Source organism: Cydia pomonella, chromosome 16, assembly GCF_033807575.1.
Source record: "Cydia pomonella isolate Wapato2018A chromosome 16, ilCydPomo1, whole genome shotgun sequence".
In the NCBI taxonomy this organism is placed as follows: Eukaryota; Metazoa; Arthropoda; class Insecta; order Lepidoptera; family Tortricidae; genus Cydia; species Cydia pomonella.
In genome coordinates this window covers 12,101,891-12,125,046 of record NC_084718.1, presented here as the reverse complement: position 1 = coordinate 12,125,046, position 23,156 = coordinate 12,101,891, and the positions used below count along the sequence as shown (strand labels likewise).

The window sequence follows — 23,156 nt, the reverse complement described above, 5'->3', positions numbered from 1 at the left end:
TTATGACTAACGAAAAAGCGGACAAACAATACATTATGACTTAAAACTTTATGGGAAACAATAGAGACCCGATTATCTTTTTAGGGTTGTCTTCGCATTTTGTCACGGTTCATGGGAGCCTGATGGGGTAGTAGTCGGAGTAGGCACTAGTTTCTACGATCTAATCCAACCCAGAAGCGAAACTGGGCCGGGCCTTATTAGAATTAGTCTCACGATGTTTTTCATTGAACAGGTTGGTATAATACGTGCGTGGTGATCTGTTATATATAATGGAGTAAGCATTAGGTACCCAGTTATGCAGGTTCATTGGTTGCTTCTAAGCAATACCATGCCTACAGCGTCTCTTTATTAAAGTATAGCATTTCACGAAATTACTCCACAAAGCAAATAAAACTTAAGCCTCTCTCAGACGGAACTCTCGGGATGAGGTTTATTATTGGCGGTACGCACTCCTTTCTCTGATGTCATTTGCATATTTAGATTTACATGAAACGCTCTTAGAAAGGCCTTATTTTGGGTTTTAGAAAATACAAGTTTATTTTGCGCTATGGGTTTTACTAGGTGTTTACGTTTTAGTTTGAATAAATGTATTGCGTACCTATTCTTATCTTCTCGGTAAGCTCAATTCGTTATTTTATGGCTAGGTAATTTATTAAATGTAGGTTTCCCGCGTTATTAAATATCGTTTCCTGAAAAGCTTCATTTCACAGATTACTATGATATCACATTTTTTTTGTGGACTCTGTTTTAGGTTGAAAACAAAACAAAAAGAAAAAAAAACTGAACCCTCTGTGCAACATTTCAGAGTATACTATGACACAGTTCCCTTAAGTGACAAAGTCGACACTAAAAATAGATTTACAACAAGCTTCTATCTACGCCAAAATTAACTCGGTGAAAATCCCAGTCGCCAGTAGGTCGTGACTGTCGTGACGCCTTGTTGCAGACAATATTCTACTTTGTCCCTTGTCCGTCAACTGTCGTTTCTCTTTTATTAATTAAAGTACTTGTAAATAAACAAGTGACTTTCGGGGAGTAACTTTACTTACGAACTTTGTTTTTGTTGAGACAGGTTGCAATTTAATAAACACTACTCGTCGTACGATCGTTTCCTACTTAGGTAAGAAACAAGAAATAACATTTATATTATTGTATCATATATAACGCCTATATAAGATGCATCAGCATATTATTTTTAAAAAAGGCTTGCCATTAATATTACGTAATATTTAAATAGTTCATAGTCCATATAAAAAAAATCAAAAAATCTAAAATATACAAAAAATTTCTTTAATGGAAAAAAAGAAAATGGAATAAAGCGACTTAAAATACAATTATTTACGACCATAATTCATTTCCTAACAATTGCAATTAGCCACATCTGTTTTAATATCCTTCTTATTTCAACTTCAATTATACATTTATTTTATTTGTTTGCTTAGAATATCTGTATTATTGGGATTTTATTGTCAACGTTAAAAAGCAACTTATAAAAATGTACCGATCGTTCCACTCATCTCGCTGCACAAACAGATGAAAATGTATGCGCACTAACTTCTACACGCTTGACATTAAACATTACATAGGTACACAACAAATTTTATTGGACTTTCTTTTCTGGTATGCATTTTCTTCCTCTTAAATCCAGAGTTGAACAAAGCACTCGGCATGACATTTGCAAAGACTAAATAAGTGTGGCGGTGATAGTCCAATTTTTTTTAATACCACCTCGGTGGCAAAGCAGCATACGGCCCGCCAGTCACCGTAGCCAATGGACGCCTGCAACACCATAGATATTACATGCGCGTTGCCGACCCTTTAAAAACCTGTTCACTTCTTTTTTAAAGAGCCCCATACGTGGGGTCTGAATTGCGATTTATATAGCAGCAGTCTTTGCCCCGGAGTAAAGTATCACCTCGCTTTATTGAGCACACCAACTTTTTTTGGATGCCAGCACAGCCTTTCCTTCTAGGTGACTACGGAATTGGACGTCACAGGAAATGTCGAAACCGGGGATCCCAATATGTAGTTCCTGACATGGCAAGGACTGAGCTTTGGAACTGTGGAACCATAAATGGGGTTTTTTTAGCGGTAAAATTTGGTCCATTGGATTATGTAATACCTACCTATCGAACCCCATGTCCGATGTAGTTGAAAAGGTATTAAAACTTTATTAATTAAGTCTGTGTTTATGGGGCGACATATTCGTTAACTCGAAAAGACAAAAAAAGATAGCATCATTACTTAATATCAAATTTCAATTAAAATATGATTTTTATATTGACATTCCCTCACTTTCTTCTATTCAAGTAGGTGCAAAGTTAGCTTACGAGTAAATGGGCTATTTTTAATCAATTTTCTTACCGGCAATAAATTATGTTAGTTTGCTGGGTATTTTCCGCAAATCGACACCATTTTGCGTGAAATAGCTTTACAATGTACAAGTTGCCTATAAGTACGTTCTAAGTCTTCATAAGTTTCAACTGTTGCTATGAAACTAGGAACCGACGCCTAAGAAGTAGTGGCGTGTGGCGTAATTAAGTTAGCGGAAGCACAATATTGTCCGAAGTAGTTTTGCCAAGTGCCATTAAGCTATGTTGCCGCCCAGATCACTAAATGATAGACGGAGCACGTTGTATTGTATGAGAATTCGCACGTCGCTCCGGTGTGCGTATGTGACATCGCTATATATGTACATAGCGCTGACACGCTCATACACCGGAGCGATTTGCATATTCGTAGCAGTGTGGATAACCGCAAGGCGCACGAAGCGTAGCACTCTCATTCTGATAAATAAGAGAGTAAAACTGAACTACCCAGTCTTGTAGGATCCACAAGTACACGTCAAAAAAAAATCATTAAATTTTCAGTAAGAAAATGGGGCTAGATGATAACCCCCAAGGTTCTTTTTTTGAAGATAGTACCTACGTCTCTCAGACAAACGATGATATGGCGGTATTATGTGGTAATTCTTCATCTCTGACGTTCTTGTGAGTGACAGAGATGGAGATAAGAAAATGTAGAAAAATAGAGTATAAGTCAGTGTGGAGCGGAAAACTGATTGGTTCGGCTTGCAGCGTATCTTCTCATTATAAATGAACCTGTGTGTTGAACGCAAGTATCGAGAGGTTACTAATGTTGAGTCTAGGGGTGGTAATCTGTATGTCGCGGTAACCAGCATCAACATTCCGTACTTAACAAGTTGGCTACAGTCATTAGTCCAAGTGACTGTAATAGACAGTTTCAGGCATAATTAAGACAGTAACTCGTGAAGTTCTTGTTCAGTCCCTTTAAAGATATATTTAAAATTTTGTACTTTATTCCATTGTAATAAGACAAATAATGATTACATATTTTTGATCTTTAGTGGAATAAATGTAGAAAATAAGCGTTGGATTAAATTAAAACGAGCCCTGCTTTACAAATTGCGTGTTTAGCCTTATTCACGACTGAAAAATGTGGACGAAACACTTTTATTAGGGTTTCAAATTACTTTTTGTCTAATTACACTATTAGTGTTCTCGTAACACATAAACAACGACATTCACTGTACGAATGGTTATGAAAATAATGTGCTTCTATACGGGTACTATGTTTTTTAGCTGGTGTCTTCACATGTCCTCAACGGGGGTACACCTCGAAGATAGGCTACGTCAACCATCTTCGGGCGCATGAGCGCCAAGCTAATTAACAGTCGAGACGAGTGTAGCAGCAAAAACGTGTTTAAAATGAAACTGAAAAAGTTGCTACTAAATACCTCAACTCAAAACGTGCCTCAACTTAAAAATAAATAAATAAAATATATAAAACGATCCCAAGCTTGGGCAACTAGTTTTTTCAGATAAGAAAAACAATACACACCTACATACATACATATAATACTTAGAATAAGTCATAATCATAAATACTTAGATAAATAAATAGTTCATAAGATAAGATCGGGTACACAAAAACTGTAAGTGAGTGCAACATTCGCCGATAAACGTTATGTTTGGCGAAATATTATGTAAATGTATATTGTACCAACTTTTTTGGATAAATAAAAAAAAAAAAAAAAGTGGTCGCCGTGGTCGTAATCAGCCGGAAATGATAATCCTGAATGAAATGAGGATCCTCATCAAAAGATCCTTGTACATTTTTAGGCAAAACTATTACGAAAAATAATTTAATTTGTTCTAAATAATACTTGTAATAGTAAAACTAAAGCGATTCTTTATCCACATCTTTCCTATTGGAAATCAGAGATTTTTAGATATAATCAATTTCATAGCTATCATACTTATTCACAATTAGCTTCTACCCGCAACTTCGTCTGCATGGAATAATGATGATAATTGATAAAAAGTATCTTTTTTTTAACGTTGGGGAAATGCGTATATCGGAGCGGCTGAGGTGCATATATCTGAACACGTCATGTGTTCAGATATTTTTAAACACCTTGTCCGCTCCGATACATCTGATGACGATTGTACGAGCGCGATGGCTAATTCGACCATAAAACCTCAATACAGAACCTTCAGTCAACACAAAGCAAACTCATTGCCGCCGCGACTCGATAAGTTGTGAAGCAGAATGAATTTCCCATTGGAACTTTTTACCCGTCCGAATACATTTAAGATTCCATTATGAACGACTTAACCCAATTAAATTTAGCGACTGTGGCTGCTACTCGGGCTGGCCGTCTTATTCCACCTATCTGTTGGGTTATTTCACAGAGGTTATATTACACAACAGCACACGCTTACTGTTTCAATACAAAATGATATGACAAAGTCATAAATCCAAGTGTCAAAGTCATTTGAAGTTGTGAAACCAATAGTAGAAGCACGGACTCCTGAAAAAAGCTTCATGACCATCATGACCCCAATATTGGGGTCACCCGGACAGGGAAGGTTCTAAGGTACCTATTCGCGCGATTGAATGATTTTGAAGCTTTGAGTTCTATAGAGTATATATTCACGCTAAATCTTAAGGTATATAAGTTACCGGTGCAGCGACTGCAATTTTTGGCGGCGCAACTACAAGCGCTGTATTTACATATAAATTTGAAATTAATGGTGGCGCTTTCACAAAGCCACTTGCCAAGTTCCCGGAAGCGACAGAGACGATCATCGCAACAATTGGAGCTGTGTACTAAATTTACTATTATTGGGGATGCTGGATCGAGTAACTTATTCCAGCCGAGCGGATCTGTAATGGGGGTGGTACTCACACATTTCCTGCTGCTGCAGCAAAAGCTACGTCTTTTCTTACATCAATCACGACATGGCTAGAATTCAAGCACTACACGATAATCTTGTTTTTCACTAAAAATCACCTAAAAGACCCGTATAGAAAAGAAAAACGTTTCTGTTTATGAACGTAAGCAAATTATTTTCCATACGAATGAATAAGTCATATTATGTCAAAACTAAAAACTTAAAAATACTTGAAACTTACTTTGAGTCACGCCATGTCAGACTGTCATAAATTCATAATACATTTATTAAACATAAAATTCTCTGCTATATTAAATGGATGTTTACATTGATTATTCCCATACTAAAGTAACATTGAATAAAGTGCTTGTTTTCTTTAGCAAATACAATACAACAAAGAGTTGTATCTATGTGAAATATACAGGTAAGAGGAGCTACATTAATTTGAAAGGCAACGAGGGCATTGCGAACAATTTGGAAGTCTCAAGTGGAAATTAAGACTATAAGTAACGTTCGCCTGTTTCTTATAACTTACAAGTTTTAAAGTTGTCTAGCGAAAATAGAATAATTCATCATGAGGATCTTGGAAGTTTTCTGTGTCCTTAAAACGGAGAAACTAGATCGGGAGGGAAAGATAAAGCCAGTCTTGTATGAATCATTATAACGAAGACTATACTTATGTATATCTAACTAATACATGAAACAGTAAAAGTTTATTTAAAGTTCCCTATCAACCAAGCAAATGTCATTATTGCTTGGTTGGTTGGTGCAACGTGCAACCAATCAAATTTTGTTTGAGTAACAAAATTGACACTGGGTCATCAGGTATAAAAGAACGATAGATCGTATACGTAAACATATAATATCAATGACTATGATTATCTGACGCTGCCTTATTTAGTAGGTAAGTTAAGACTAAATATTTTTATAATTCATCGTAGCAGTTGATCCGATCCGCATATAACTACTTGTTCTTAGATTAGGCCCCTAAACTATTTTTATTTTACTTCTAACATCCTTCGAAGCACACAAAAGCTTCATATCGTACCTACACGCGAACAGAAAAAGTAATTACATACAAACGCCAGGCCCTTTTGATGATTGCAACAAACGCTGACCCTTTCACGTGTTCGTGTCCTATTTCATTAATCCATTACGCGCACAAAGTAAACAACTTCATTAAGGAATTTCGGACTTTCATTAATTCGAGTATTTGTTTACATCGTTTTCCAATTAAATTAGGATAAAGATCAATTCCGGTATCGTATTGTAGCGCAATTTATTCCAAGACTTATTACTCAAGTGTTTAAGAAGGAAAAGTAATGTTTTTATGTGTATTTGTTGTTGTATGCGTGAGGTCTTGATTACCTAATATAAGTCAAATTATGGCTTACAGTTACATGTTAACCTACTTTCTCACTATAAAGTAAAAAATTAAAAATCTACCTTAATGTGTAAGTAATACAGTTGAGTTGACACTAGACTGGCATCGGCATTAGACTGAAAACATCCAATATTAGCTCTATCTGAAATACAAGCAATCTTTTTTCATACGTACTTACCTCAGTCCTTTATTAAACCTGCGTAGGATTTATGTGCTTGTTAGACTTCTAAGAAGGAATGAAAAGGAAGGGAATTGTGAATGCAAGGAGCTTACATGTCCATACACGTACAATACATACATAATATACCTATACACCGTGTTTTTATCGAATTCCGTTAACTCCGGGGTTTGGGTAGGTACGTTTAAGGGAACTAAATGGCATGGTTAATTTTCAAAACATCAATCATCCAAGATAGTACTTACGTTAAGTAGCAAATGTACACACTCGTACTAAACACTAATCAATATGTAAACAGGCCCTAAGGAAAGTGTATACGCTCGTAAGGGCCTTATAAGATAAAAATAAATTATTGATTATCTCCGAAATGAAGTTAATTAGAATACCGGTGTCTTTGAGAAAGTTACTTAATTTAAGGTCAGGAATCCACCCTTGAAATTAAATCTAAAAAACACGGTGTATAACGTACAGTCAGCAGCAGGAATACCGGTTTTCTGATAAGAAAATATGAGCGTGTAGATAAGTAGATAATTTTAAACCCCTCACCTGCTTAATTAAAGCAAGAAATATTACTTTGCTAATAGAAAATAAAGTGTTAGCCAATCAGTGCTAACCCGTTATACTTACTTGCGTATTTTTACATGCAATTAATGTTCCCACCCTCCAACCGCTTAAATAAATACGCAAATAAATATAACAACCCACCACCAAAAGTACAAAACTCGACACGTGTCATGCATCCTCAGGAGATGCTGGAGATGTTGACGGTCTGACACCCGACAGCTGAAACTTCAGAGAAATTGCATGTAAAAATACGCAAGTAAGTATAACGGGTTAGCACTGATTGTCTAACACGTTATTTTCTCGCGAATTAGCAAAGTAATATTTCTTGCTTTATTTAGCATGGATTTCCGCAAAGTAACGCCTGATTCTATTAATTACCTCACCCGCTTATCTATTTTTTACTAGCATAATCAGAACACTATGAAAACCGATGAAAACCTATAAAATTTCAATAAATATTTCAATTTCTGTTATAAATATCACGATTGCTCGTTACAAACATCCCAAATATATTTGTTCCGGGTAAAATATATTCAATCAACCGTTTAGTTCCCCATAATACATATAAAAGCCACCGGAAACATTCGATGTGCAGGGTAAATCTCGAGTTCGGTTTCGGTCTGCTCGGCATACTCCGTAGTCCGGATATTGTGTTGGCAATATCTCCGGAATAGCTATTATGACTCGTATTTGTACCTATGACGCTTCATGCTAAAACTGTGGTAGTATAAAACAAGGCAATGATAATGGTATAACAATGGTTATTCCAAGAGGCCAATTCAGACTTGCATTTTTATATCAAAATGATGTTTTGTTATCATTCGCCCGTCACAAGTGTTGAAGTCACAAGATATAGAATTGTGATGTCTAAATGTAGGTTCGTTCGAATTGGCTTCCAGGTGTACACTGAAGTTTAAATTTAAAAAGTTTTAATAAGGTTATACAACATCGGGAAGGAATAGTTTTGATGAATACAGTATGCAGAGTTCGGTCTGCCCAGCGTAAATAGTCCGCATATTCTTATACTGATTACCTCAAATATGACGCTTTCTACAATTGTAGAATAGTGGCAGTATAAAATAAGGCAATTTAAGTTGAAGTTAAATTTATATCTTTCCATGGGGTCCCAGCGCGTACAAGTTTTTTTGCAGAAATCGCGAAACGTCTGGTTGACGTAACTGGTGACCGAGGAGCTGGCCGCTTCTTCGCACAATACATTGTGCTGTGTGCGTGCTGATACATCAGCACAGTATATATACTGTGGTATCAGTATTACGATACAACGAGGAATTGCCGCCAGCATGCTTGGTACAATGTCTCAAGGGCCTATTTTAGATTTAAGATAGTTATAGTAATCCTCTGTATATATCCATTATGTATGTACTACAATAATAATATATTATGCGGTCTGTAAAAAAACTTATATCTATAATAATGAGGTATTCGCTCAAGCTACAGCTCAAAATAGCGAGATATCTTTTGAAACTCCACATTCAAAAATAAAAGTCCATCTCTTTTCCTTTAATATGTCCTAGGTACGACGAAGAAGAATAGATATTACGAGAATGTGTAGCGTAAATATCGCGTCCGGTCACAGCGTAGTCCGGATATTGTTTTAGCAATATCTCCGGCAAGAGATATAACGACCGAATATATAAAGCTTTTTATTCCGGACTTGTGGCAAAGCGAATCATTAGAGATTTGATTGGACACAAAATGTGATTTCTTTCTTTATCACTAATAAGTTTTTCGGTAAACGAAAACGTCATGAGGAAATCTACATACTATATACTTACGTCTGCGAGGACTAACAAGGAGTTGTGTAATAATTTAATAATACGAGTATAAGACAAGTGCACCTCACTATAAATACATTACAGGCTGGTTCTACAATCACTCTACATAGGTAATCAACCTTCAAAATAATGTAAATATCCTCCGAATAGGAGTATTTTAGTAGTTTACGCCGACATGCAGTTTAGGGTGCTGCAGCGAAGTTGACAGCATTGTAAACGTCTTAGATAAGCGATTAAGCGAAACGGCGGGCCGAAGGCCGAAACACGTGTCTCTGTCGTCAGGTAATCTTATTAGCAATGCTATTACTAATAATAAACGGAAGTTATACTTTAAACTCTTTAAAGTAAAATAACTGTAATTAAACATGTTTTTAGGATACGTCGATGACAATATAAAATCGAATTCACGTTGACCATTATTACGAGCATTACACCCGTGCTTACGTTACTACTAGGGTTTGCAATATCTGTCTCATTTTATTAATCGGATAATTCGAATAATAAAATTTGTACTATCCGAATATTCGGATAATTTCTGATAATTATAAATGAAACAAAATATTTATTCCAGGTAATACACTTCGTAAAACTAGCTACAAAATAAGCGTGGAGTTGATAACGGCTGTGATACTAGAGTGCCATAATGCGAGTTAGCATCTTACTTTAAAAAAATGCGTAAATCAACAGAACTATGGGCAAAAAAATAACACCTAGGACTATAGAACTATTAAATAAATGGGGACATTCAGTTTCACAGACAGCTTATAGGATGCTTTGAGATCACATTACTTATCAGGCGGAGACTCATGCAGAGTAAAAATAACACGAATGCAATTTTTAGTTTAGTTGTTGATGATTATTCGTTATAGACAAAGGCCCTGTTTTTTTTATTGATAGTTATTATTGCTTTCATTGCAAGAACCGCGGTACATTTTGATGTATGGGTAAGTTTTACACTTGGACTCTGACTCGAAAAAAAAGAGAACAAGCTCTTAGTGATGAAGACGAAATTCTGGCGGAAGATTCTGAGACCTATCAGAGATGAATATAGAAGTTGGAGGCGTAGGAAAAATAGGTAGCTAGAGAGCTAGTTGCGGCACCCGATATAATTGGCGAAATTATAGCCGCACGTCTTCGCTGGCTCGATCACTTGGACAGGACGGGAGAGAAGAGAGGTGAGGCACTAGATGTACTTCCAAATATAAACCAGTTAATCCATATATAAAGCCTCTTTATTAATTACGCCTTTAAAGATGACATTATGTTAGCTAATCATTTAAAATTGCTTGGGGTAAGTAACGTCTTTGTATTAAAACATAGTTAAAATAGTACATTACGATACAAGTGCGAAAAATAGGAACTCCCTTCGGTCGTGTTTTAATTTATCGCCACTCGTTTCGAATTACCTATTCGCACATGTATCGTACAACGTTTTACAGTACATATGGCCCTTTAAATGTTCGACACAGTAACATAATATGCTACTTCTCGCACTAGTGCTATAAAGTAGCCCCATATGTACTGTAAACGTTATTTATGTGTTATCTAAATTATCCGTTTATTCGGATATTTTGAGTTGTATTAGCCGGATATTATTATTCGCGGATATTCGGATAGTTTGAATATATGGATATTCGGATTGCAAACCCTAGTTACTACGCTTTAATATACCTATTAAGACCAGTAACAATTACAAAATAAACTCGAACTTCTACAATTTTTTGAGGGTTAAAAGAGTAACGTTTCTTAAGCGACATTTGTAGTGGCTCCTTTAAGTATTTCAGTTGTTATTCATCCTCATTGGATCGTTCTTATATTTCGTCCATGTTCTCAATCTAACTTGAGATTAACTTCTATTTAAGATAAATTAACTTTCGTAATTTAACTTCAAAGTGACTTCCGCACATTATTTACGTTACGTTTTATGAGTTTTATCGACCCAAAACAGTCGTCGAGACATTATCAAGAGGAAGTCGGAGGGTTGTTTTAATTTGTAATTTGAAAATGAAACCAGTTCATATGATCTCTGACGTCGCCGTCGTATAGATTGTTACGAATAACTACATAGGTCTAAGTATATCTGCCCGCGTAGCCAACATGCCGATCATCGAATTTTAACTGTCGTGAGATATATTAACATTAAACTAATTTTACGGTTTACACTCACGTGTTTTTAGTCACTCGCCTTGTTTTGGAGAGCCTAGGAGCACGCGCAGCACGGTTTGGTTAACGCTTGACTTGACTTATTGTCTTATGTCCCCTAGATGGGGCAGAGGGCGTCCACAGTGCGCCGCCATCTGGATCGGTCTTGAGCTTCGTGCTTGAGTTCGTTCCAAGTCTTCCCAAGTCTTCGCTTCGTCTTGTGCCTTTGCCTCTGCAAGCGTTTCGTACGTCCGCGTTTCGTTCGCTATACGGAGCGTTAACGATTGGCATGTTGGCTACGCGGGCTGGTTCGTGAGTCGACCCTGCGTAACCTGCGTTCTGTCAGCGATAGGTTATACACCCGTAAATTTGATAATAATAATTAGAGTTTTATTATTTTTAGGTCTTCAGCGGGACCGCTGGAGGCGCGGAAGGTCCGGTTTCAAGAGTGCTGGAGGAGTGAGTACCACTTATTTATTACGTTTTCTTTCCTATTGCGAAACATCTAATAAGAGAACGAAAAGTTGTATGAGAATTGTTAGTTCTAATGTGGTAAGCTCCATGACTCCTGAATCATTCTGTATATTGTAGAAGACAGAGTACAGACTGAGTATCAGTGAATGGCTGTCTTGTATCCTCGAATCTAAAAAGAATATTGAATAATGATTACTATTGGTGTGTTAAGTAAACGACTTGTTGAATTACATACTTAAGGGTGCGGCCAAACATGCGGCAATTCGAGTGCCGAGCCGTTATTTCATACAAAAAATAGTACATTTCGATGCTAGTGCGTAAAGTATGTCATTACTTCATGAGTACCTAGATATCTTGCCACGAGCCGTAGGCGAGTGACAAGATTCGGGACGAGTGAAGAATGACATTTCCGCACGTGTATCGAACTATGTTTTTTAATACGCGACGAATAATTGCGAAAAAATAAGAAAAACAACAAGTACTTTTTTATGCATGTTTTATAAGACAGAAACAATTGTAAATATAAAATATTATACTATTATTACCTAAGTATCGTTATTTACGATTATTTTGTATTGTATATTTAATTGTATAAAAATATATATCGAATGTTGCCTTTGGAAACTTAAAACATGCTTGCAGTAAGAAAAAACGCCTCTTGTTTGACATGCGTTTCGGCAGCTATTGCGTTCCATTCTGACAACTTATTAAGAACGGTTTTTCAATATTAAATAAGTATTAAAAAATAAACGTGTTATAATGATGAAGAGGTAAGTAATAAACAGTAGGTTTTTATGTTGACTATGACTTTTAAAGGAAACTAACATAAACACTCATCAATAAGTAGTCATGAATTGGAACAAGTGGAAAAGTAAAAAGCACTAGTTCGCGAAATCCAACTTTCCGCACGCTAAACAGTAAGTAAGTAAATATTCTTTATTGCACCACAAAGAAGACAAAAAAAAAAAAACAGATTTACAAACAGCTACATAAAGTTGCACTTTTTGAGCAACCGCATTAAAAAAAATTTTTTCTTAGGTATTAGCGGCTCGGCACTCCGCGAGTCCCGCCATGTAATGTCCGGCCGCACCAATAAATTTGAATCTAATGTCAAAAGCAAGAAACCAAGTTTTATACGGATTGATTTGTCGACAAAGTCTATTTTTAAATAGTACTTTACGATACAAGTGCGAAAAATAGGAAATTCAAAATGAGTGGCGATAAATTGCGAATTACCTATTCGCACATGTATATCGTACAACGTTTTACAGTACATATGGCCGTTTAAATGTTCGACACAGTAACGTAATATGCTCATTTTCGCACGAGTGGGGTAAAGTAGCACCATATGTACTGTAAATTTTATTTTTAGTATATTGTTTAAAACATCTATTAATACCAATTTTTATAATAACTTGTGTAGCAATAGTTGTATTTAGCGCATGCAATAACAAACAAGTAAAATAGCATAATTATTTCTATTTCACAGAAGTTTCCATTTGCCATGAAAAGCGCCATCTCGCGGAAAACTCGCGTACTGTTAAGAACTGTTCTTGATTACGGAGCTTGGCTGCATGGTGTTTTGTCGCTCACGTTTCGTATTCCAGTTGTACTTCTCCATGTAGTTTCAGCTCCTTCTAAAAGATGACGCTACTCGTAGGTGTATGGAATAGAAGACAATGAAAAAAATACAGTGAATTTCATTTATTACGACCTTATAGCAACCATTCGGCTATAGCGCCTTTTAATCCAAGTCCCATGAATTTAAAGCATACTTTAATATAAGATTCATGTGGATATAGCGACATCGGGTGTAACGCCGAGTTCGAGTGTAGCGACGGTTTTTAGGGTTCCGTACCCAAAGGGTCAAACGGGACCCTATTACTGAGACTTCGCCGTCCGTCCGTCTGTCACCAGGCTGTATCTCATGAACCGTGATAGACAAGTGTCCTGTCCTAGACAGTTGAAATTTTCACAGATTATTTATTTCTGTTGCCGCTATAACAACAAATACTAAAAACAGAATAAAATAAATATTTAAGGGGGTCCCATACAACAAACATAATTTTTTTACCGTTTTTATAAATAATGGTACGTAACTCTTCGTGCGCGAGTCCGACTCGCACTTGCCCGGTTTTTTAATGACCCATTTCTACTTAACACATTCTTTGAAAACCTATGCAGATATTGCGACCAGACTCGGTCGTCAAAGGACAAAGAGCTTAACTTTCTTATCTTTTGTTTACATCTACATATGGTTAGCAACCTGTGACCTTTTGTTTATAGCTAGATGTTAGCTAGGTAAGAAAACAGCGTGAAGACTCGTTCGAAACGCACTGAAGCATATACTGGAGTTAAATTTATTCATACGTGTCTTTATCTGTTTACCTTTGCCTATGACGACTTCCGGATATAACGATGACGGTGGTCCCTTCATCTTCGTTATATCCGAAATCCATTGTATTTACTTAGAAGTAAATTATTTTGGCTGATTGGCATGTTTTAAGGTGGAATAAAACTGTAAAATTACATGAACATACTTGACAAAAATCAAATGACTAGTCCTAAGCGACATATACCGATTTTTAAAACAATGGTCTCTCGACCAATAAATGTATTTTTTGCCAGGGACAAGCAACTGTTTGGAAGTTTATAAATTCGTTCACCGGTTAGTAACTACTGGTTTAAAGTTTTGTTTTGAATAAAGCAAACTTATCGAATCGAATGTATTGTTTTAGGTGACGGCCTCAAGCTGGCCTCGTCGGGCTCAGGCAGCCCGGCGCCGCCGGTGCAGTGGCGCGTGCGACGAAAGCCAGGTATATATCACACACTATTCTCTATACGTACAGTTGAGTTCATAAATATGTACACATTTCTTCACCTTAATCCATTGCAATAAGATGAAAAAATGTACACATATTTATGAACTCGACTGTACACCTAGGTTAACCGGGAGATTGAATCCATGAGAAAACTTGAGGAAAATGTTTCCACCAAGTGTTGTTGTCTCGTTTAAGAAAAATCTGTCCCAAACATAAGAGCTGTTCGCCGTTTTACGAAATTTGTTCAATTTTTTTTTATACTACGTCGGTGGCAAACAATCATACGGCCCGCCTGATGGTAAGCAGTCTCCTAGGAGTTACATGCGCGTTGCCGACCCTAAAACACCCCCCCCTCGTTGACCTCTGGCAACCTTACTCACTGGCAGGAACACAACACTATGAGTAGGGTCTAGTGTTATTTGGGGGTGTGTAATGTTTTTAATAATAACAATTTGCGAAATTTCATTTTTCATAATTTGAATTGCATAATTTTGATATGCAGAAATTATGATTTGGTATAAAAACAAATACAATAAAAACGAATTGCATAATTTCGAAAGTAATTATAGTTTAGTAGCATCGTAATGTATTTGCATAACAGGCAACCAGTATAATGTTCACTCTGTATACTATTTTATACTCAGAACGTTTTTTATTCATGAAAACCAACAGCATAATATTGAAGGTGTGGTTTCACAATCAAACCACGGCAAATCGTTCATAAACTTTATTTATTTGATTGAGTTTGCTGAAAGTTTAACCACACTGAATTACTAATTAATAAAAAAAACTTAAACATTATATTTGCATGGAACATAATCGATTTCTCTAAGCGTCAAACTGACCTACATCCGTACTTTACGTCTGTCGACATATATCATTTTACCGCAAAGCAGCGGCCAGTGTGAGTTGGAACCTCTGTGGTTCCTAAGGGATTCAGATAAACTTCATATAAACGCCTAGTGAAAATGAACAAGCAAAAATAGAATTTCCGAGACATATGGTTCTGCCCATATGGTCGCAGTTCTACCTAACACTCCTCCTCGCTTCGCTCGTCGTCGTACCTAACGGCGACCAGCTTTGAAGTTGAAAAGGTAGATTGTTGTATAATTTTATAGTTTGATTGACACCAAGTATAGTTTGACGACCGGTTTGGCCTAGTGGGTAGTGACCCTGCCTACGAAGCTGATGGTCCCGGGTTCAAATCCTGGTAAGGGCATGTATTCGTGTGATGAGCATGGATATTTGTTCCTGAGTCATGGGTGTTTTCTATGTATTTATGTATTTATAAATATTTATATATTATATATATCGTTGTCTAAGTACCCTCAACACAAGCCTTATTGAGCTTACTGTGGGACTTAGTCAATTTGTGTAATAATGTCTTATGATATTTATTTATATCATAGAACACTATGTCACCATTCGTCAAAATTTAGTACTATATTTTAATTATTATACGAAATGTATGTTATAACAAGTAAAATTATTCCTAAGGATTGTTATGAAGAATGTTTTTATGATTATAGAGCATTCTGTCATTAAATTAGTATGACTAACAACTTTATATGTTTTGTTTTTATACATAATTTTTATTATGAGTTTCAATAGTAGTTAAATGAAATTATGCTAAAAGTTTGTATTAAAATTGAACGGCACCCGTTATTTGGCTGCGGTTTTCAGTAAGGTGGAGGTACCTACTTCCCCAGTTGGGCTCTGCTCTAGATCTGGAATGACATCCGCTGTGCTGTGCCCTAACACACAAAGCAAGATGACATTCACAATGCCCATACCTCTCTTGTGGGACGTAGTTTAAGGACGTACCCGGGTCCTATAATATAATGCTAGTAAATCGAGTTTAGGTTTCATACTCTTGAATTGTATGCTAAGTCATAGTCGTCAGAGAAGAAATCGGCTTATATTTCTCACGAAAATGGGGGCCTACAGATCTTCTAGAGAAATAAAAAACAATAGTTGAGGGTAAGGGCCACCCCACATTAGCGTCTTTTGAACGTCGGCGTCCAGTCGACGCTATGGCAGCTGCCATAGAGTTGACGAGACGCCGATAGCGTGGGGAGGCTCTTAGGATTCATAGCATGTCAAAAGTTTTCTATACATAGGTACACTGCCAGTTAGTTGTATTTTTTTTAAGATAGTCTATTTTCTCCTTGAACGCAAAGCACAATTTATGAAAACTGAATATCGTTATTGTCAATGTCAAGTCAATAACTCAGTCTAATTCACGTTTACAAAAACGTATTCTAAGAAAATAATGAGCCAGTCACTTTACTAAATACATCCCGTTTAATCTCGTCTTGATTCTCAGAGCTACGGTGTTAAAGGAAAACTATAAATTCCCGGTTTACGATTCCCGTGAAACTGACGCGATAAACAGGTTACTCGTAAATACCTATATTCTATAAACCTCTTACATTCATAAAATATCTAAAGACAAAATCAACTTTGAAATCTACGGCAAAGAGTTGATATTTCTAAATGAAGTGAGCGTTTGATACGCGATTGTTAAAGTGAGGATACGAAATACGACGACGATCGCTCAGTATGTTTCATGATTCATAAAGCATACCTTGATAAAATTAAGCGAATCAACTGCACTTTATCGTCGATCATACTCGGAGGCTGGAGGAGAACTTGACTTGTTACAATATTTTTACCAAAACCCAAAGCTACCCAAAGGAAGGAATAAGAGATCGCTCTTCAGCAATAAGACCGCATGTTGTCTACCTCTATCTTTAATCAATTGTTTTCCTTAAGCTGTATCCTTTACTGAGGTGTGCCAGTAAAGAGTATTATATCTATCTGTCTATCTATTTTTGTTAACTTGCACATCTTGCAATGTTTGGACTTCAGCAAATTCTCTGATTTAAAACATGTTGTATACTACTACGGAAGGTGGAGATAAGGAACGAAATCTCCATATACCAAAAAGTGTCATCAAAAAACTTTAAATAGGTGGCGCTGCAATACCTAGAGTACTTGAACAAAAAAATCAAATCATAGACAGCGCAATTCACTCCGTCAATAACGCCTAGGTTCTTAGCTACTCTAGCGCTACCCTGGAGAGATTTGGAACTATTATTTATAGCTGACAGCTGTACACTTTTGCAACAGTTCTACCATAAGAGATGCCACTCCTCTTAATTCCACACTCCATATATACTACGTTCTAGAATCTGACTTAGCTGAGAAGCACGTTCACTTAAGTGATATTATAGTACTTATAATGAAAGTGACACCGTCGAACGTCGAGCTTGTCTGATGACGTCATGATCGTGGAACAAAGCCATTTAATAAAATATGGTATACACAGATATACACACACGCACGCATGCTGTTTTTTGTTTCTGATGTTCTAGATTATTTTCTAATATTATTATAGATTATTAGTAATATTTCCTAATCTTTACATAGATTGTGTATAACTTTCTTTACAGTATGATTATAAATAACACCCGTCTAGATATAATACATGTATAAAGTATATAGAGACAAATGGAAGGTAACTGGTACTTATAGCACAGGTTCATACCTATTTTAAGTATCAGCAAAAAAACTCTTGGACAATGAATCCTATGTAATACTAATATATTATAAGAAATTATGTATTAGGTGTAAACTTTTGAGATTAATAAACTTATCTTATCTTATCTTATCTTATCTTATAGTAATCCTATTTTTGGTGTCGAGGCTATGTTCAACATGTTCAAAGTCGTCAAAAAAGTTGCTGTTGAAAACCATATTTTTCACTAAAACCACAGATAAGTGAAAAAATACAGAGTGCTTATATCGATTCTACATAATCGACACCCAAAAACTGCAAGTATATCTTTAGGTATTGATATGGTGAGAGAGAGAGCCACAGAATACTATAATGAGGGGAAGATAGCTATTTCAAAAGCTTAGTTATGATTTTTAAAAGGCGAGATTGTACGCGTTTACTGTGAGTACAATCAAACCTTATTCCAACGTAGTAAGGTCTAAATTAATTTTGTATTGGGTAGAAACTGCTGCATTACGACGTTATTCCGAAGCAGTGTAGTAAGGTTCCCAATTTAGGTTTCTCTTTGTTATTAATGTCCAAAATTGTAAAAAGTTTTTTTTTAATTACTTTTTTAAATTAGTTGTCATTTCTTTTGAATTATTTTTCTCACTGCACCCACATTCGAGAATTTCTGTTTTGCCCTATGGTTGACTGGTAGAGAACGCCTTAAGGCATTAAGTCGGCAATTTGTACTTATTTTTATTGTGCAATAAAGTTTAAAATAAATAAATATCTCCGCAAAATGTACGTTTACATTCTGGAAATAGACTGCAAATTGCGTTTGAATGGATCGTATTTAAATCAAGATATTCAATCTCCAGAAGAAATACGTGGGCAAAAATCATGTATCGCAGATATTTAGAACATAGATATTTATATGATGATACTATTTATACTTGTCGCGTAAAAAGTTAATAACGTATAACAGTGTCTGATGGAATTACGCAATATTGTATTTTTAGGATTACATAATGCGAGTGACAGAAAACTATTAACATTTTCAGGGTTCTGTGACGAAAAATTCATAATAATCTCTACTATCCCTACTAATATTACAAATGCGAAAGTAATTCTGTCTGTTACCTCTTCACGCATAAACCGCTGAACCGATTTAGATGAGAAGAGGATGGGCAAATTTGTATGGATACTGGCCCATGAACCGATAAGAATAAGCGACACCAGCAGACAGCGATCCGTCGAAACCATCGGAATGGAAAATTGACACAAAAAAACATAAGACAACGAATAAAAAACTAAAATACCGTGACACAAAATCATCGACAATAGCAAAACCTTAATGATCTGCGACCGACACAGGAACTTAGTATATGTAAAAAAAAAATTATATAGTCAAGTTTCAACTCGCACTACTTTTTGCGGGGATAACTTTTTTCACACAAATATTTGGGACTACCTGCCATAGTAAAAATTATACAACTTATAACCTATCTGACATACCGCTTGCCCTTATTGGTTAATTGGGCCAATTAGCCCACCCTCCTTTGGTATGGAAATCGTTTGAGGCCCGGGAAACTCAGGGAAGGACATAGGGTAGTTTTAAACATATTCTCCTAGACTGAAAACAGGTCGAAGTATACAGGAACAAATATCTAGGGACTCCGTGCATACTAGGAGAGGCAGTTAGCAACCTGAAAACTTTGCTAGGCTTCGTGGAGGAGCTGGGGTGGTTAGAGTAACGCTACCTCGTTTCACGCAAAATAGGCACAATGGTTGTCGATTTGCGGAAAATCCCTAAAAGCACTAACTAACTAACTAGGGTAGTTTTTTTATCAATCATCGTCATTATCATAACGGCCTCCTAGCCTAGTTAGTAGTGACTCGGCCTACGAAGCAGGAGGTCCGTGGTTTAAATCTTGGTAAGGGCATTTATTTGTGTGTTGATCTTAATTTGTTCCTGAGTTATGGATATTTTTATGTATTATATATCGAGTCTTACTGAGCTTATTGATTTGTGTAAGATAGTCCCATAATATTGATTAATTATCATTAAACAGACGCAGACTTAAGAGGCTGTCAATACCTAAAGCGCGCACACTGTCTATTTGTATCGGTGGAAAAGAGATATCACTGTCCTGTTTCAGGGCCTGGGCAAAGGAATAATAAGAGATCTATTGAAATAAAAAATGGGTTATTTGTGTAACCCGTTCGTTAGCGGTTTAGGTACAAATATTCTCAAAATTTTGATTTTAATTGCAGCCATGGGTCTGGGCAGTCAAAAAAATAAAGACATTTTTTGGTGCCGAGGTTTAATGATGATTTTAAGACCAATCTTTGCAATTATTTTCTACCGAACCGATTTCGTTCAATCACGGCCACGCTCTTTGAAATATAATGAATATTAACATATCTAGTTTTTCTTAAAAACTGCTTAAGTAACATCAAGGTAGTAAGTAACCCAAGGACATTGGGTGTTGACAGCCCCTTAAATCTCAATTTTTCGTTGTGCTACGATTCTTAAAATAATTCCATTCACAAGAAAATACCCTTTCCAAAGATCTCGAATGTCTTTTTTTATTGAAATAGTTTTTGTATAGGTCTCAATACGTACCTCAGGATATCTAAAAAGTTCGCTATTGTTACTGCGTTCAATGTTATTTTCAGTATATCGATATTTGCTTAAGTAAATCCATCGTCTTGTTAAATAAAACGTGTTCAATGGTTCAATCTGAACTTTGAATAACATTATACAAGGTGCCCTCGAGGGAACGGAAAAAATTTAACCACGTATTCCTGAGATCATATGAAGGAAAAAGCGGCCAAGTGCGTAAGGCCCTCAGCACACGCACGGTAAGCGCAAGCATCGCCGAGACGTCTCGTAAAAACGTTACGAGTACGAAACGCGTGGAGTTCTGGGCACCAAGCGTCGCGTAAGCGTCGCGTAAGCGTATTCGTGTTATAAGTGAAATCCTATTAGTTGAAATCATGGCGTCACTGGCGCCAGATGTCTTCGGCGGATGTACTTACCAAAAAACCCAAATAAAATTCCCACAACGATACACATAAGTGCGTTATATCGCATGGGTTTTTCTGTCCATTACGGTATGGCATTTGGCGGGCAGACGCAAGTGGAAAATCCTTTGGTGAAAAGAAAGCTCTAAACTGCTACTTCTAGCTACAGACGCGTAGATCGTAGCGACAGCGCTCAATGCGTAGCGCATTTAAAAATGAACACGCTTTACTCAAGTCCACTTGAATGGGGTGTTGCTGTTCCCCAGGAGGCCAAATCAGATTCAGATTTATTGATTACACAACACACGATTGCATTACAAATTACATTCATGTCAATTTATATGAATCTATATTGTGATCGTCAAAAATAAATTCTAATAATGACTAAAAATAACATTATATAATCCAGATAGCAACAATTATTAAATGGAAATTTTAACCTGAAAAGGATCGTCAAGCCAGAATTTATAGGACAGTGATAATAAAATAAATTAAAATCAATAAGAAACAAAAACAATATCAAATATGCAAAAATAAATTTGAATTTGGAACGTACATTGCATTGTCAAAATGATGTCATTTAGTTTTCATTTACGCTATGGAGTGTGGATTTAAGAGGAGTGAAATCTCTTATGGTAGAACTATTGCAAAAGTGTCCAACAGTCAGCTATAAATATTAGTTCCAAATCTCTCCAGAGTAGCGCTAGAGTAGCTAAGAACCTAGGCGTTATTGACGGAGTGAAGTGCGCTGTCTATGATTTGTTTTTTTTTTTTTTTGTCAATTATTCTAGTTATTGTAGCGCCACCTATTTAAGGTTTTTTGGTGACACTTTTTGGTTTCATTCCTTACCTCCCCACCTTCCATAATTTACGCATTCATTTCGGTCATACTTGTCCGTACATGTATTGGAGCGAGCGAAACCTTTGAAGCGTCGAATATAATTAATTGATTAGCAGGAATTAAAGTTCTGCGGTCTTAATATTTTTGTGGATATTTTTTTTTGTTAAGCTATTCTGTGTCTATTTATAGCCGTTATTGTATCTGCGTACGTACGTGCTTACGTAGAACTTAAACTAATTCCGTAATAGTTAAAGTGGATGGACATCAGTTATTAACTACCCCATCTTCTGATAGCATCGTTATTACGTCGTTATCCCCCAAGGTAAAGCGATATAACACTATCTAACGAAAGAACAGCAGTAGATATAGCATTGTCACATATACTTGTACCCTTTTTACATGTTGGAAATTTCCATCGCGTGCTGGCGGCGCATATCGCTGCTTCCAGGAAAACCTATAAACATATACAGCTCATCCTTTGGTAATTAAGTTAAGAATAGAGATAAACATTTGGTACAGACTGATAGTCTCCAACTCTCCATTAATGATCGGTTGTCTGTCACCGTTATAACAATCGCTAAAATTAATCTAAGGAAAGGTTTTTTTTTTCATTTCAAATTGTAGTTGGTGCAACTGGTCCTAAGTGCATTAGCTAATAGACGCTTACGCGATAGAGGTGTCATTACGAGTATGTACACTTCTTTGTTTAAATGAACTCATACTGAGTGTATACTGTAGTCCAGGTTTTCTCGAAGTTTGATACGCAAACCCCCTGAGGTTCGTTAGTAATTGCAATGGATTCACGACAACTGTAGTGTAGTGTGACTGACTCGCTTGAGACTTAAAAACAGTTTTAAAAAAAAAGTTTTGAATATAAATTATTGGGGAATATAAGTGACCAATCCTATTGTAATCTTTAGGGATGTACAGTCAGCATCAAATGTAGCGGATAAAACAACGCGCGAAAAGTATTTGAATAGGATATAACGGATTTTTTCTCTAAATGTAGATTAATCTCAAAAATTCACGCCCAAAAGTATATCTTTTACAGTCTAAATTGTTCTGCTAGAACTATCAAGTCTTGTTAAGCTGTTACAGAACTATTTAATCTACTTAATCTACATATTTTTGAACCGTTGTTTGATCCGCTACTTTTGATGCTGACTGTACTATTGATGGCAAGTATTTATTTTTAACTCGTCTTTGTTGAACAATAACAGTTTAT

The 23,156-nt window shown here is 36.2% G+C and overlaps 1 long non-coding RNA gene across 1 annotated transcript in view; it reads left to right on the top strand.

Moving 5' to 3' along the window:
* LOC133526365 (uncharacterized) overlaps positions 1–14,552 on the top strand; it is a 127,407-nt gene extending 112,855 nt beyond the window's left edge. Inside the window, exons 2-3 of the long non-coding RNA XR_009800719.1 lie at positions 11,666–11,721; positions 14,475–14,552. This is a non-coding gene — a long non-coding RNA (uncharacterized LOC133526365). The remainder of the gene's footprint in view (positions 1–11,665; positions 11,722–14,474) is intronic.
* Positions 14,553–23,156: the final 8,604 nt, after the last annotated feature.